General features: G+C 42.9%; 1 non-coding gene across 1 annotated transcript; it reads right to left on the reverse strand.

The window, feature by feature from the left end:
- Window positions 1-16,662: 16,662 nt before the first annotated feature.
- LOC145414059 (5S ribosomal RNA) lies at window positions 16,663-16,781 on the reverse strand. Its single transcript, XR_013899824.1, has one exon. It is a non-coding gene; the product is annotated as a 5S ribosomal RNA (ribosomal RNA).
- Between the last annotated feature and the right edge of the window lie 340 nt (window positions 16,782-17,121).

A 17,121-nucleotide genomic window follows, 5' to 3' on the forward strand; every position in this document is an offset into this window, starting at 1 on the left:
GGAGTATGAAATGTTGGATTGTGTGACGAATATGTTGAGTGTGTGTGTGTGTGTGTGTGTGTGTGTGTGTGTGTGTGTGTGTGTGTGTGTGTGTGTGTGTGTGTGTGTGTGTGTGTGTGTGTGTGTGTGTGTGTGTGTGTGTGTGTGTGTGTGTGTGTGTGTGTGTGTGTGTGTGTGTGTGTGTGTGTGTGTGTGTGTGTGTGTGTGTGTGTGTGTGTGTGTGTGTGTGTGTGTGTGTGTGTGTGTGTGTGTGTGTGTGTGTGTGTGTGTGTGTGTGTGTGTGTGTGTGTGTGTGTGTGTGTGTGTGTGTGTGTGTGTGTGTGTGTGTGTGTGTGTGTGTGTGTGTGTGTGTGTGTGTGTGTGTGTGTGTGTGTGTGTGTGTGTGTGTGTGTGTGTGTGTGTGTGTGTGTGTGTGTGTGTGTGTGTGTGTGTGTGTGTGTGTGTGTGTGTGTGTGTGTGTGTGTGTGTGTGTGTGTGTGTGTGTGTGTGTGTGTGTGTGTGTGTGTGTGTGTGTGTGTGTGTGTGTGTGTGTGTGTGTGTGTGTGTGTGTGTGTGTGTGTGTGTGTGTGTGTGTGTGTGTGTGTGTGTGTGTGTGTGTGTGTGTGTGTGTGTGTGTGTGTGTGTGTGTGTGTGTGTGTGTGTGTGTGTGTGTGTGTGTGTGTGTGTGTGTGTGTGTGTGTGTGTGTGTGTGTGTGTGTGTGTGTGTGTGTGTGTGTGTGTGTGTGTGTGTGTGTGTGTGTGTGTGTGTGTGTGTGTGTGTGTGTGTGTGTGTAGAATGATGACAGGATGTGTTGTGTGATGAATGAAAGAGTATAAAAGAGTCTCATCTGGGGCAATATCAAAATAATGTTGATTGCAATTTTAGAGAATGATGAGTGTGAGTGAAGAGTTTGGCGGTGATGCAGTATGGGAGATAGGAATATGGGAGATATGGGAGTGAGCACTATGGGAGAGAGCAGTATGGAAGGTAACAATATGGGAGTGAGCAGTATGGAGTGAGCAATATGGAGAGAGCAGTATGGGAGAGAGCAGTATGGGAGAGAGCAGTATGGAAGGTAACAATATGGGAGTGAGCAGTATGGAGTGAGCAATATGGAGAGAGCAGTATGGGAGAGAGCAGTATGGAAGATAACAATATGGGAGTAAGCAGTATGGAGTGAGCAATATGGAGAGATCAGTATGGGAGAGAGCAGTATGGAAGATAACAATATGGGAGTAAGCAGTATGGAGTGAGCAATATGGAGAGATCAGCATGGGAGAGAGCAGTATGGGAGGGAGCAGTATGGGAGAAAGCAGTATGAGAGAGATCAGTATCCGAGGGAGCAGTATTAGGGTAGGATTCTTAATCATGCTTACGATCAATTCCTTATCATAACTTAAGATTTTTTTTTTTTTGAGAGGAAGTAGAAAGAAGAGAAATTCAACATGCTATTATTCTTCCCTTTCATGCCAAAATTAATGTCTATAACTACGATAATTTTCCTCCGTAAGCAAGATTCTTTTCGGAGGACGAACTAGACACATGGGAAGACTTCGAACCCTCTTTCCCCCCTCCTTCCTGGCAAGTAAATCACACTTACGAAGGGGAATATACCGTAAGTGTCTTTGTGGAAGCATGGCCATGGGTCTACGCGGTGTTTTTTTCTTATTTCTTTTCTTTTCTTTTTCCAACTTTTGAAGCTCTAGACGAATTTGTTCACATCAAGGGGGATTTCCTTTTTTGGAGGGGGAGTTATAGATAGAACTTTGATCAAGCCATTCTCTATCATAAATCCCTTGTGTGTTAAATGGATTACCCGGAAGATAGCACAAAAACTTTCAAAATGCGTCCTCGGGCTCAAAGGTTGAAAATTTAACCGTGAGAAAAAGAAAAAAAAAAAAATAATTTCTTACGATCTATCATGAAGCCTCGAAAAAGATACGACCAATTTGTATCCAGCGTTAGAGAGTGGAGAGAGCAGCGTTAGAGAGTGGAGAGAGCAGCGTTAGAGAGTGGAGAGAGCAGCGTTAGAGAGTGGAGAGAGCAGCGTTAGGGAGTGGAGAGAGCAGCGTTAGAGAGTGGAGAAAGCAGCGTTAGAGAGTGGAGAGAGCAGCGTTAGAGAGTGGAGAGAGCAGCGTTAGGGAGTGGAGAGAGCAGCGTTAGAGAGTGGAGACAGCAGCGTTAGGGAGTGGAGAGAGCAGCGTTAGGGAGTGGAGACAGCAGCGTTAGAGAGTGGAGACAGCAGCGTTAGAGGGTGGTGTCAGCAGGGTTACAGAATTGAGTCAGCAGAGTGGAGAAGTCAGCAATGTCCCGTCTCTGTCATGCTCCTCAAGAATTACCATCAGAATTTTTGTTTTCGCTTTACTCTTTCAAGATATATAAGTATTGGGAATATAGCCCAGACGCGGATCCAGCAGCTCAGAAAACGAGCGGGGGGGGGGGTCAGTTGTTTTTCCACGTCCCTTGAAACCCCATCGCCAAAGCAAAATTTATACAAGAGGAATATGGAACACATACATTACCCTTTTCCCGTCAGTAATTCATGGCTATCTGTTGGAGTCAACGTGTGAGCTATCTCTGAAAATAGCCAGATATTTCTTCCTCTCAACATCTAGGAAAATACAGGACAGCTGAAAAAAAAAAAAAAAGTGGAGTGCACACACACACACACACACACACACACACACACACACACACACACACACACACATACAATGCAAAGGTGCAGCAGTAGTGAGGCGTGACTGGTAGGCCTCACGGGAACCATTCCACTGACACACTCCTCTCTCTCTCTCTCTCTCTCTTTCTCTCTCTCTCTCTATCGAAAAAATGTATCTCACTATTTTATCCACACACCACATAAAATCTAATTTCTGAGAGGGACGAAGATTTCTGAAATTAGTTTTTTTTTAATTTTTATTCTGTCGTAAATACTGTAATCTCAGTTTTGTTAGTCCTAATGATATTGTTCTTATTATAAACATCCTTTTCTTCAGAACCGAATTATTTTATCTCTCTATGTCTATCTATCAATCTACTGTACGATATCTATCTATCTATCTATTTATTTGTGTACTATATCTGTCTATCTATCTTTCTATCTATCTATAGCCAGACGCCTTAATCCCGGAAGGGTGTCCACAAACAAGTCACTTCCATATCACTTTATCCTAAACCATCAGGCCGCCCTCCCTCCAACTCACACCACCCTCATTTGTATTCTTCACCCCATCCCTCCATCTCATCCGCGGTCTCCCTCTCCTTCTCACCCATTCCACCTCACTCACACACTCTCTCCCAGTCAGTCTTTCACCCTCCACTCTCTCCACATGTCCAGACCATCCAGGTACTTCTCCCAATCGATTTATTGTTTTACCCATTTTCTTTTCTTTTTGCGACTTATTTAATGTGACTCAACGGGAGAAAAAGAAATTACTGTGGCTATGCACCACTTCCATACCACTTCATCGTGACTAGCGCCATATCCTTGTATTAACCCATTACTACATGCCATCGTTTAAACAAGAGAGATAGCAATTTTAGGCCAAGCTAGAGTGAAAAGAGTATAGTTGTACAGGAACATTTACCACTCTGCAAACCAATTATATACTCAAGGAAATTTCAGTTGATATGATGCAAAGTTCGAAGGCTTTAAATTTTCTCAGCGTTCCTTGTAATCCATCTTTATACCTTGATTGGAGAGAAAGCAAGATGTCGACGGTAGTCCTAGGTGCATGAAGTTGTATTCCGTTACGAAAATTGTTTGCGCTAGTGTCATTGTGAACTCGTCTCAGGTGATCTCCGAGACTAATTAAAAGGCATCAGCTGTGAAACCATACCTGTCAAGATCATTATTATTTTATCTCCTCCTCGGCTCAGGTGATCTCTGAAACTAATTAAAAGGCCACACCTATAAAAGCATACGTGACAAAATCAATATTACTTTTATATCTCTTGTCTCTGTTGGTTGCGTCGTTCTTAATCTAAGAACGCCTGAAACCTTAGAAACCATAATGTTGGAGAGACACATGTTTTCAGCTTGGTTTTTCTGTTCATGTTTTGGCCAAAGTTTAGGTTTAATATCTTTCCTCTTTCTCTCTCTCTCTCTCTCTCTCTCAGACTTTTATATTTTACTGACATCTTTCTCTCTTCTTTGTCAGACACCAAAATTTCCTTTCTGTCCCCCCAGATTTCCTTTCTGTCCCCCTCTGTCTGTCTGTCTGTCTGTCTGTCTGTCTCTCTCTCTCTCTCTCTCTCTCTCTCTCTCTCTCTCTCTCTCTCTCTCTCGGTAGTTCATTCCACTGATCAATTGCCCTATTTGGGAAACTGAATTTCCTTACGTCTTTATCAGCTCCCTTTTATGCAGTGTTTTGCAGTGTCTTCTTGCTGATGCCTCCCCATAGGCTATATATTCATATATGTCTATTCTCTCTTCCCCTGTGATGTGCTTATATAGCAAAATCATGTCTCCTCTTTTCCTTCTCTCCTGTAGTGTTGGCAGATTCAGTTTTTCAAGTCTTTCTTCGTAGCTTAGATACCTTAAGCTTGGTACCCATCTTGTAGCTGCCCCTTATACCTTTTAAGTTTTATCTATGTGTTTTTTGAGATGAGGACTCCAGACTACTGATGCATACTCCAGGGTTGGTCCGATGAATGATGTTATTATCTTTCTCAGCATGTCTTCATTTATGTATATGAATGCCATTCTCATATTTGCAAGCAATGTATACATGTTCCCTACCGTCTCACTGATGTGGTCAGCCGTAGATAGTCGATAATAATGTGTGTGTGTGTGTGCTTACCTAATTGTATCTTTACAGGAATGAGTCAAGCTCGTACTGTCCCGTGTCTTAAACCATATTTATCGTACATATCCTTAAATTTGTGAATTGTTTTGGCACACACTATTTCATTCGGTAGTGTATTCCACTGATCAGTTGCTCTGTTTGGGAAACTGAATTTCCTTACGTCTTTATTACCTCTCTTCTTATGCAGTTTTTTGCAGTGCCCTCTTCCTGATGCTTCCCCATATGTTAAGTAATCATTTATGTCTATTTTCTCCTTTCTTGATATGCATTTATATAGCATTATCATGTCACCTCTTTTCCTTCTCTCCTGTAGTGTTGGTAGATTCAGTTTATTTAGTCTTTCTTCGTAGCTTAGATCCCTTAAGCTTGGTATTCATCTTGTAGCGGCCCTTTGAACTTTTTCAATCTTGTCTATGTGTTTTTTGAGATGAGGACTCCAGACTACTGTTGCATACTCCAGGGTTGTTCTAATGAATGATGTTATTATCCTTCTTAGCATGTCTTCATTTATGTATGTGAATGCTATTCTCATATTTGCAAGCAGTGTATACATGTTCCGTACCTTCTCACTGATGTGGTCAGCCGGAGATAGTCTGTTATTGATAATCACACCTAGGTCTTTCTCTCTTTCTGATGTGTATAGGGTTTTATTTCCTAACGTATAATCCCAATCAGGTCTTTTTCCACTTATACCAAACTTGATTACTTGGTAATGGCTACATGGAATGTAAGAGGAGCGAATGATGAGGTGAAAGATAGAGAGATTGTCCAGGTGCTTGAGGGTGCAAAAGTGGATGTATGTGGAATAACTGAAACAAAATGGAGAGGAGAAAGTGTGAGAGAATGGGAGTATGGATGGGGTATATGTGCAGGAGTAGGTGAGAATGAGAGGGCAAAGGAAGGAGTATGTATAGTTGTGAGTAAAAGATGGAAGAAGAGCATAAGACAGTATGGATCAGTTGGGTCAAGGATTGTGTTGGTAAAGTTGAAAGTTGGAATACAAATGTGGGCGATTGTGTGTGTGTATGCGCCAACGTAAGATCGTGCTAGCAGAGTGAGAGAAGAGTTCTGGACAAATGTGGAAGTGTGCATGGAAAAGTTTGGAAGGAATGAGAGAGTGTTTCTGATCGGTGATATGAATGGTAAAGTGGGGAATGTGAAGGTGGATGGAATAGTTGGTGAGTGGGGTGTGCCTGCTGCGATAGATGAGAATGACAGTGCGTTAGTGGACATTTGTGCTGGGAGGGGGTTGGTGATAGCCAATACCCTCTTCAGGCATAAAATGATCCACAGGTATACATGGCGAGTGATGAGAAGGGTGGGTGGTGAACTGAATGAAAGGAAGGCAATGATTGATTATGTGTGTGTGGATGAAAGGATGTGAAGATGTGTAATGGATGCAAGAGCTTATAGAGGTTGGGGGAGTGGACTTTCTGACCACTACTTGGTGGTGGCCAGAATTAGGATACAAGTAAGATGAAGGAATAGAAGAAGGGAAAGACGAGAGGAAGGAGTAGTTGCAAGGAGAGTGGAAAGGTTACAAGAGGATGAGAAAAAGGCAGAGTATAAGAGAGAAGTGGAGGAACGATTGGGCAAATATGAATTGGAGCAGATGGGGGACGTGGAAGGTGTATGCAGGATATTTACAGAAGAAATATGTGCAGCATGTGATGTGGTGTGTGGGAGGAAGAGAAGACGGAGGGGGGTGCAAGGGACAGCGTGGTGGACTGAACAGGTGAGACAAGCTGTGGCACAAAAGAAGAAAGCATACAATGAATGGATGAGAAATAGGGGCGTGGAAGAAGTTGAGAGGCGGAAGAGAGAGTTATATGGAGAAAGAAAGAGAGAGGTGAAAAGGTTAGTAAGAGAGAGTAAGAAGGGAGTGGATGAGGAAGGAAGGAATATGAGTGTAAAGTGGAGGGACTGTAAGAAAATGTTCTGGAAAGAGGTGAAAAGAGTAAGACAGGGTGGAAGTGAAGTTAGCAGAGGAGTGAAAGATAAAAACGGTAGATTACTAGTGGAGAAGGGAGAAAAAGTGAGCAGATGGAGAGAACACTTTAAGGAATTGTTGAACATAGAGGATGGAAGTAATGCGAGTATAAGTGGCTGGGGAATGGCTGGGAGAAGGAGGGAGGTGGGAAGACAGGAAGAAATCAGTAGGATAGAAGTTGTGGAAGAAATGAAGAAAGTTAAATTGGGGAAAGCCCCAGGAATTGATGGAGTGTGTGGTGAAATGCTGAAGCATGGGGGAGAGATAGTAGTAGATTGGATGTGGAAGATGTGCAGATTGGCCTGGAAGGAAGGTAGAGTCCCGGGGGATTGGAAGTCAGGTATAATTATTCCCTTGTACAAAGGAAAAGGGGAAAAAGAAGTGTGTGGTAATCATAGGGGCATTTGTCTTCTTAGTATAATAGGAAAAGTGTATGGTAGGATACTTATAGACAGAGTTAGAGAAAGAACAGAGAAATTAGTTGGAGACGAACAGGGAGGCTTTAGGAAGGGAAGAGGTTGTGTAGATTAGATATTCATTCTTAGATCTTTAGTGGAAAAGTTTCTAGAGAAGGAAAGAAGTTGTATGCGGCTTTCATGGATTTGGAGAAAGCATATGACAGGGTGGATAGACAGGGATTGTGGAAAGTGTTAAGAATATATGGAGTAGATGGGAAGTTGTTGAGTGCTGTGAGGAGTATGTACGATGGTGCGAAGGCTGCGGTGCGTGTGGATGGTGAACTAAGAGAATTTTTCTCTTTGAAAGTTGGTTTGAAACAGGGATGTGTCATGTCTCCATGGTTGTTCAATCTGTTCATGGATGGGGTAATAAAAGAGGTACAAGGTAGGGTAGTGGATGTTGGAGTGGCCCTGGTGAGAGAGGATAGTGTTTGGAAACTCCCTGTACTGTTGTTTGCAGATGATACTGTGTTGTCGAGTGAAGACGAAGGGGAGCTGCAAGGCTTGGTGGATGAGTTTGGGAGAGTGTGCAAGAAACGGAATCTAAAGGTGAATGTAGGGAAGAGTAAAGTGATGGTCTTTGAGAGAGGTGAAGTCAGTGAATGTACAGCGAGGTTGGATGGTGAGGAATTGGAAAATGTGAGTATGTTTAAGTACTTGGGTAGTGTGATGAGTAAGGATGGAGGTTTGGAGGGTGAAGTGCTTGAAAGGGTACAGCAGGGAAGAAAGGTTGCTGGTTCTTTGAAAGTAGTGATAAGAAACAGGGAAGTGAGCATGGAAGTGAAAAAGTTACTACATGACAGTATTGTGATACCATCTCTAACGTATGGAAGTGAAGCTTGGACATTGTTGGAAGGACACAAGTCAAGAGTGAGAGCAGTGGAAATGAGTTATTTAAGAGGAGCCTGTGGAGTCACATGGAGAGACAGGCTGACGAATGAGGATATAAGGGAGCGTTGTGGTGTGGATGTGGATGTGATAGGAAGCCTTATGAGGATCACACTGAGGTGGTTTGGCCATGTGGAGAGGATGGAGGGTGAAAGACTGACGAAGAGAGTGTATGTGAGTGAGGTGGAGGGAGGAAGAGGGAGGGGGAGGCCGAGGATGAGGTGGAGGGACGGGGTGGAGAGGTATATGAGAGAGGGGGGTGTGAGTTGGGAGCAGGGCAGTGAAATGGCGGGAGACAGGACGACGTGGAGGCGATTTGTTTGTGGCCACCCCAAACGGGATTGAGGCGTCTGGCAATAGATAGATAGATAGATAGATTACATGACACTTGTCCACACTGAATTCCATTTGTCATGTATTACTCCATTCATGAAGTTTATTTAATTCTTCTTCTAGCTCTTTACAAGAGTCTGTGTTAGTAATTCTCCTTTGTATTTTTGCATCATCTGCAAACATATCTAGATAGCTATCATTTCCAGTGTTACTGTTTATATCATTTATATACACTAAAAACATGATTGGTGCCAGCACTGAGCCCTGTGGTACTCCACTAGTCACTTCTTTTCATGATGAGTAGTTTCCTCTTAGTACTGTTCTCATTTCTCTTTGTTTGAGAAAATCTTGCATCCAACAAAACAGTTTGCCTCGAATTCCTCCTTGATGGTACAGTTTCCATAAAAGTCTTTGGTGTGGTACTGTGTCAAATGCTTTCTTGAAATCTAAATACCTCGTAGATACTGTCCACCCATCCTTCTGTTTCCTGTATTGTGTCTGTTACTCTGTCATAGTAGCTCAACAGATTAGTAACACATGATTTTCCTTTTCTGAAACCAAACTGTCTTTCTGTTATCATATTGTGATCTTCTAGATGATTTACCCAAGCTTTTATTATAAGCTTTTCTAATACCTTGCTTACAACACTGGTCAGTGATACTGGTTGGTAGTTGAGTGGATTTTGTCTATTCCCTTTCATGAATAAGGGGACAATATTTGCTTTCTTCCAAATATCAGGTAGTTTACCTTGACTCAAGGATTTCTTGAAAATTAAAAATAATGGTTTACTTAACTCCTTTGCACATTCTCGTAGCACCCAACATGAAATTTCATCGGGACCATTTGGTTTTCCTCTGTCTAATTTACTTAACTCTTCCTGTATTACTTTTTCTAATATTTGTATATCTGGTAGTATGTGTGGGCATGCATGTTCCACATAGTCCCTCTCAAAATTTTTTTCTTATGTAAAAACTGATTGGAAATTCTTATTTAGTGCTTCACAAATATCTTTCTCTTGTGTATAGGTGATTCCCTCGTCCGTAATGGATTGTATTATATCTTTTACTTTGGTTTTGCTTCTGATGTAGCTGTAAAATAGCTTCGGTTGATCACTACTTTTATTTATGATATCCTCCTCAAACTGTTTTTGGGCTTCCCTCCTTATTCTTGTATAATCGTTTCTTGCCTGTTTGTAATTATTATGTGCCCTTTCACTATTGTTTCTTCTGTATCTATTCCACATCAAATTTCTTCTTTCTTTTTATTTTTTACATTCTGTATTGAACCGTTTCTGTATTTTCTTATCAGCTTCTTTGTGCTGTGGGATGTACTTCTGGACTCCTATTTCATAAAGTTCAGAGAATTTTTTATATACAACATTTAAATCTTGTCCTCTAAACTCATTTTCCTAATCAACTTCTAAGAAATACTTCTTTAGGTCATGATAATTTCCCTTTTTATAGTTTAGGCTCTTTTTGTAACTTTCATTGCTGTTAACCATGTCATATGCTATCCTGAAGTTGCAATTTAGTACTGCATGGTCGCTTTTGCCAAGTGTTGGGTGATATATTAAACTGTCAATATCATTTTCTTGCCAAGTAAATATGAGATCTAGCATTGAAGGTACATCGAGTCCTCTTTTTCTGGTGGTTTCCCTCACATGTTGCGTTAGGAAAAACTTTTGCACGAGATCCAGGAGCTTTTGGTCCCAACAGCTTTCTTGGCTTATTATATCTAGAGTATTCCAATGTATATTTGTATTAAAATCTCCAGTTAGTATAATTCTTTCCGATTTCTCTTCCATTTTATGTAGTAATGCTCTTAAACTCTGAATTGTACTCTCTGTCAGGTCCTCATATTCGTTTCTTTCCCATGTGTTTGATCTGGGTGGCATGTACAAATTGGCTACAATTACTTTCCCTTCAGATGTGTTGATCTCTGCTGCAATCAGTTCTACTTGTGAGGGTATATCTAGTTTTATTTCATTGACTTTTAGATTTTTCTTATTTAATATTATAATTCCTCCTCCTTCTTTTAAGTTTCTATCTCTTCTCCATATTTTATATTCCTCTATGTTTAGTATGTCATTTGATATCCTTGGTGTTAATTTTGTTTCCGTTAGGCATATTATATGTGGTTCATTTTCTCTGACATAATCATTCATCTCTAATAATTTAGATACCATTTGAGTACATCAACTTAATCATCTTGTTTATAAACTTGTCATGACTTGGTTCTACTTCCTTCCTCCTTTTTATTCCCTCCTGTTTATGTACCACTTTCGTACCTGCAATCCAATTGCTTTGTAAAAAAAATGTATTCTTCTCCTCTGATCTTCCCTCATTTTTTGTTTTTGCTTCTTCCCTCTTCTCTTTCAGTAATTCCAGTTCTTCTTGTGTTAGGCATCTTTTTATCCATACATTTTTTAACTCCTCTTTTTCCATAAGATTCTTTGCATTTTTTAGTGTCTCCTCCACGGTGTTAACACTCTGGAAAGTTACCTTTAGGGGTCTTGACTTGCTTTTCTCGTATTTCCCTAACCTTTTGTGTTCCTCTATGTCTTTACTACAGAGTTCCTCTGATACTTCTTTCAATAGACTCATTACATTTGCCATCTCCTTTTTGTCTCTTGAGATCTTGTTTTTTACTTCTTCCTCTTCTATACCAGTGATTACTGTAGATTTGTTGATATCTACTGAATCTCTGACTAACTCTGGATTGTTTTGGATTATTCTTTTCACTTCCTTTTTAACCCGTCACGTCCCGAGGTTTTCCGCACCTCCGACATCCCCCAGTCCCGAGGTATTTTCGATTTTTTTTTTTTTTTTGGCTAAAACCTTCGCTTTTGGTGAGAAACATCGAAAATTCATAGAGAAATCGCTCACCTGAGGTTTAAAGTGCCCAATCCAGGTAGGAGTTCCTCCTTACCTGAGTGGGTTTTCTAACATGCTGGCACCAAAGAAAACGAGTTCTATGGGAGGGTAACTATTTTATCCACTCATAAACGGTATTTATTTATTTACTTGGTACGAATGTATATGTAGTATGACAGTATATTGGTTTTCAAGCAGTAATAAAGGCATTATAAGCATTGTTTCACTCACTAACTAATCACCATACCTGACCTATTTTTGCCACACTACCTGATCATTATTTCTGGCTGTTTCTTCTTCTAATGCTATGTAAACATTGTCCTCCACATTGTCATCGATTGGGGAATCACTCTGGCCCTGAATAACTTTACTAGCCAGGTCACTGGTAACAGGTCCTTTGCCAAGACAATGTCGTGAGGGGGGGAGGGGGGAGGTTATGCAGTGTAAGGCATTGTCCCTGCTTGGTATCTTGAACAGGAATAGAGGAAGGTGTCCCGTGTATACATACGAAAAATCACGTGCGAAATTGAAAATTGTGCAAATTAGCGACCTTGCAATTGCACGACGTACTGGTACGTCGCCGGGACTGGCAAATGCAAATCGTTGCAACGTACCCATACGTCGACGGGATGGGGCGGGTTAATGCTTTTTTCTTCCACCCTTGTTTCCAAGTCTTTCTTTACTTTCACCATTTCAGCATACGTGGTTTCCACATCATTTTTGTAGCTTTGCACAGCTTCATTAACCTGTGTTATCTTCTCCTCAATATCACTGCTTTGGTCTATCAGACTGCTTACTTGCCTAATTGTCTCAGTATCATTTTTGAACTCTTCCATATTACTCTCGTGATTGACTACTGTACTTGCCATTTCACTCATTTTCCTCCTAAGTGTACTCACTTCCACTGTTAGTTCACATATGGTTTGTGTTTTTCTTGTTGACCTCCCTTCCTAGTTTTTCTATTTCTTCCATTTGCAAGTGCATCTGCTTCTTTATTTCATCAATTTCATTCTGGAAAGCCAACTCCAGTCTGTGTACACGCTCCACCATTATTGTGTCTCCATTTCAACCAGTTCTTGGTAGAACTGTGTGTGTGTGTGTGTGTGTGTGTGTGTGTGTGTGTGTGTGTGTGTGTGTGTGTGTGTGTGTGGCCTCATTGCCACACCACCTCGCCACACATATCCTCAGAGTAGGAGTCTCGGGAGAAATCTTTGAGCAAACATATTCATGAGTTGTCAGGAAGGCATCAACATAAGTCTCCCGCGTCCCTCCCCTTCCCTTCCCTCCCCTTTACCATCAAACTCTCCCCTTCCCTTCCCTCCCCTTTACCATCAAACCCTCCCCTTCCCTTCCCTCCCCTTTACCATCAAACCCTCTCCCCCCCTTCCCTCCCCTTTACCATCAAACCCTCCCCTTCCCATCCCTCCCCTTTACCATCAAACCCTCCCCTTCCCATCCCTCCCCTTTACCATCAAACCCTCCCCTTCCCTTCCCTCCCCTTTACCATCAAACCCTCCCCTTCCCTTCCCTCCCCTTTACCATCAAACCCTCCCCTTCCCATCCCTCCCCTTTACCATCAAACCCTCCCCTTCCCTTCCCTCCCCTTTACCATCAAACCCTCCCCTTCCCATCCCTCCCCTTTACCATCAAACCCTCCCCTTCCCATCCCTCCCCTTTACCATCAAACCCTCCCCTTCCCATCCCTCCCCTTTACCATCAAACCCTCCCCTTCCCTTCCCTCCCCTTTACCATCAAACCCTCCCCTTCCCATCCCTCCCTTTTACCATCAAACCCTCCCCTTCCCATCCCTCCCTTTTACCATCAAACCCTCCCCTTCCCTTCCCTCCCCTTTACCATCAAACCCTCCCCTTCCCTTCCCTCCTCTTTACCATCAAACCCTCCCCTTCCCTTCCCTCCCCTTTACCATCAAACCCTCCCCTTCCCATCCCTCCCTTTTACCATCAAACCCTCCCCTTCCCATCCCTCCCCTTTACCATCAAACCCTCCCCTTCCCTTCCCTCCCCTTTACCATCAAACCCTCCCCTTCCCTTCCCTCCCCTTTACCATCAAACCCTCCCCTTCCCTTCCCTCCCCTTTACCATCAAACCCTCCCCTTCCCTTCCCTCCCCTTTACCATCAAACCCTCCCCTTCCCTTCCCTCCCCTTTACCATCAAACCCTCCCCTTCCCTTCCCTCCCCTTTACCATCAAACCCTCTCCTCCCCTTCCCTCTACCCCTTCCGCTTCCCCTCATCCACTTTCCTTTCCTCTACCTCCTTCCCTCCCACTCCCCCACTTCCCTCCTTCCCTCACTCCCCCATCTCTTCGTTTCTCCCCTCTCTTTAGCCACTCTCCTAGCATCTTCATTACTTCCTTCCTCTCCATTCACTCCTCTCTTCCTTCTTCCTCCTTCCTCTCCTTTTACTTCTCTCCTCTCTCACTTCCTTACTTCTTCCTCTTTCCCTTCTTCCTTTTCAACTCACCCACTCCCCTTTCCTCTCTCTCCCTCCTTCTCTTCCATTCCCCTCCCTCACCTTCCCTTCACCCTTCCATCCTTCACTTTTCCCCTCACCTTACCACCCCCCCTCTCTTCCCCTCATCCCTGCAGTCCTCATCCTGTCCCCTTACCTCTCCGCTTTCCTCTCTCCATGACCCCCTCACCCCCCCCTCTCTCTCTCCCTCCCTCTCTCTCTCCCTCCCTCTCTCTCTCCCTCCCTCTCTCTCTCCCTCCCTCTCTCTCTCCCTCCCTCTCTCTCTCCCTCCCTCTCTCTCTCCCTCCCTCTCTCTCTCTCTCTCTCTCTCTCTCTCTCTCTCTCTCTCTCTGACACCAGGGCCATATTTATAAAGGGTCCTAACCAATTCACAGGCCAAACACATGACAAGAATTAACTAATACCCTTACTCTCTTTGTTTTTCATATTTCCTCACGTAAACATTCGCTTTAATTTGATGCAGAAGTGTTAGAAGGAATTAGGTGTGAAAATAAGCGTATACACAAACAATCTTATTTGCAGCTTAAGCTTAGGAGAGTTTATGAATACAACTCAAGGCTTGCCACAGTCTGCATAGTTCCTCATCTCCTGAGTGTGTGTGTGTGTGTGTGTGTGTGTGTGTGTGTGTGTGTGTGTGTGTGTGTGTGTGTCTACCTATTTGTTATCTCTATCTATCTACCTATATGTGCATTTCCTGGGTGTCTTTCCAGGTGTGATTCCTTCTCTCTCTCTCTCTCTCTCTCTCTCTCTCTCTCTCTCTCAGTGACGAAGAAACAGTGCTATGACTCTACACCACATTCTATAGCACTTTTTCGTGACTAGCATCGTATTCTAATGTCAATCCCTTGTTACAATTCAGAATTCAAGATGGAGAGATGGCAAGTTTAGGCCAAGACAGAGTGAAAGGAGTATAGTTTTTAGCTTCCCTGTATAGAAGAAGCGAGTGGTTGGCTCCAGGTTAATTTTTATTCGTATATATTTCCCTGCTTCACCAACTGATTAGTTTTATAATTTTTCCTCCGCTCCTCCTTTTCCTCCCCTTGCTTTCCCTACCTTCTCTCGCTCCTTCTGCCTCTGCTTTCCTCCCTCCATCGCCCTCAACCTATAAGGTATCCCTCTCTATACCTTACATTTCTCTCCCCTCCACCTCCTCCCTCCTTCCCTGCCTCCCTCCAACTTGTTTTGCCCCTGCCTCGTCTCTCCATCAGTGCACTGTTACTAATGATTCTCTCTCTCTCTCTCTCTCTCTCTCTTGTAGCTTACTTCCTTCCTCCTCCCACCTCTTTACCACCTCTTAACCTCTTTTACCTCTTCTTTTTACCTCTCCCCCTGTTATCTCTATCTCCCTCTTCTCCATCTCTCTCTCTTGCTTATATCTCTCATCCAATCTTTTCGAACTTTCCCCGAGTCCTTTCCTCTGCTTCGTCTCTCTTCCTCTCCCCTCTACCTCTTCTCTCTACGACCCCACTCTATCTCTTCTCTCCCCCTCTTCTTTCTACCTCTTCTCTCCACCTCTCCCCTCTACCTCTTATCTCTGTCTCTTCTCTCTACTTTTCTCCTACTTCTCCACTCTAATTCTTCTCTCTTCCCCTCCCCTCTACGTCTTCTTTTTACGACCCCACTCTACCTCTTCTCTCTCCCTCTTGTCTTCATCTCTGTCTCCCAATATAAGAAATAGTGCCGACAATGTATGACACACTCGAGGGAACTCTGTGCTACAAAATAAACTCTCCCTCCCTCTGTTTCTCCCCAGTTTTCCCTCCCTCTCCTTTCTCTCCATCTTTCCTTCCCTCCATCCCTCCATCTTCTCTCCATCAATGTTGTCTCCATCCCTACCACTTTCCCTTTCTTCTCTATCTATCCATTTTCTCTTCAGCTATGTTATCTCTCTTTCTCACTTCCCCTTTTCTTTCCCCTTCTGTCTCTCCAGTCTCTCTCTCTCTCTCTGTTATTTAATTTTCTCCCGCCTTCCCTGGTCTCCTGTCGCTTTGCATTTTCTCCGACACTCTCTCTCTCTTCCCTCCTCTCTCCCTCTCCCTCTCCCTCCTCCCTCTCTCTCTCTCTCTTACCTCCTCCCTCTCCCTCTCCCCTGTCGCTGTCTCCTGTCAGTCACTGGTTATGCCTTTTTTTACTCTCTCTAATTGTTGTCAGTCAAGTGTTCATTTTCATTCTCTGACTCGCCAGGAAGGGATTTTCTTACCATCCTTTCCACCCCTCGTTGTGACTCTTGTAAAATTCACTATTATATTTCCATCAATTTAAAGTTTATTTGCATCGTGTGTGCATGTGACATTTATCTATCTATCTATCTATCTATTTTCCTGAAGGCAAAGTTTATATTAAAAAATTATACATAGTTTATGAGTGTAATTCAAAAATGCATATTAATATCAACCACTATTATGTGTCTATCGCATGTTGGTTCATATTTGATTTTTTATCCATCTATTACCAGTCGCCGTAATCCCGTAAGGGGTGGCCACAAACAAATCGCCTCCATGTCGCCCTGTCCACCGCCATTTCACTGCCCTGCTCCCAGCTCACACCCTCCTCTCTCATATACTTCTCCACTCCATCCCTCCATCTCATCCATTTGAATACTGTATGCACTGGAATATTTTGACTTTATTTTCCATAGCAATGATATTTTCATTTATGTTGCTGTGGTGGACTCACTTGACGTTCAGTTTGCAGCATTTGGCAACGGTATAGATTTTGTAAACATTCATTCATTCATTGCCAGACGCCATGTATCCCAAACGGGGTGGTCAAGGGCTTAGAGTTAATTGTTTTGCAGGGAGGGGCACTAACCCTCCACCAACCCCACTTGACACGTAGGGATGCCAACAGCATCTGGTGTTCCCAGGCGGTCACCCATCCAAGTACTAACCAGACCCAACGTTGCTTAACTTCGCTGATTGGACGGGAAGCGGTATACTCAAAGTGGTATGGCCGTTGTGTACGATCATAGTTTTCAAACTGTCTCTAGTAATGATGAAAATGAGGTGGAAATACGTAAATCAAGTCAACATTATTTTTTTACAGAAGATGGATAAAGGAAGGAAAAACAATTAAAATACAAAAAATCCACACGTAACATCGGGGCCAAGGTCTGTTGTATCATCTCGCCATCGTTGGGTCGTAGCATCGTCAGCCTTGTAAGATTCCTAGCACTTCTTTCTGAGCTATTTATTTTGCATATCAGACATTATTCTTTTTATTGTATGTTATTAATGAGTTTAATAATCAACAGACGCTTCATAAGTAGCATACAAGCCTACCATATCAACAAATAAATAG

Source organism: Coenobita brevimanus, chromosome 12 (assembly GCF_032717465.1).
Source record: "Coenobita brevimanus isolate Jiangsu-jjx chromosome 12, ASM3271746v2, whole genome shotgun sequence".
Classification (NCBI taxonomy): Eukaryota; Metazoa; Arthropoda; class Malacostraca; order Decapoda; family Coenobitidae; genus Coenobita; species Coenobita brevimanus.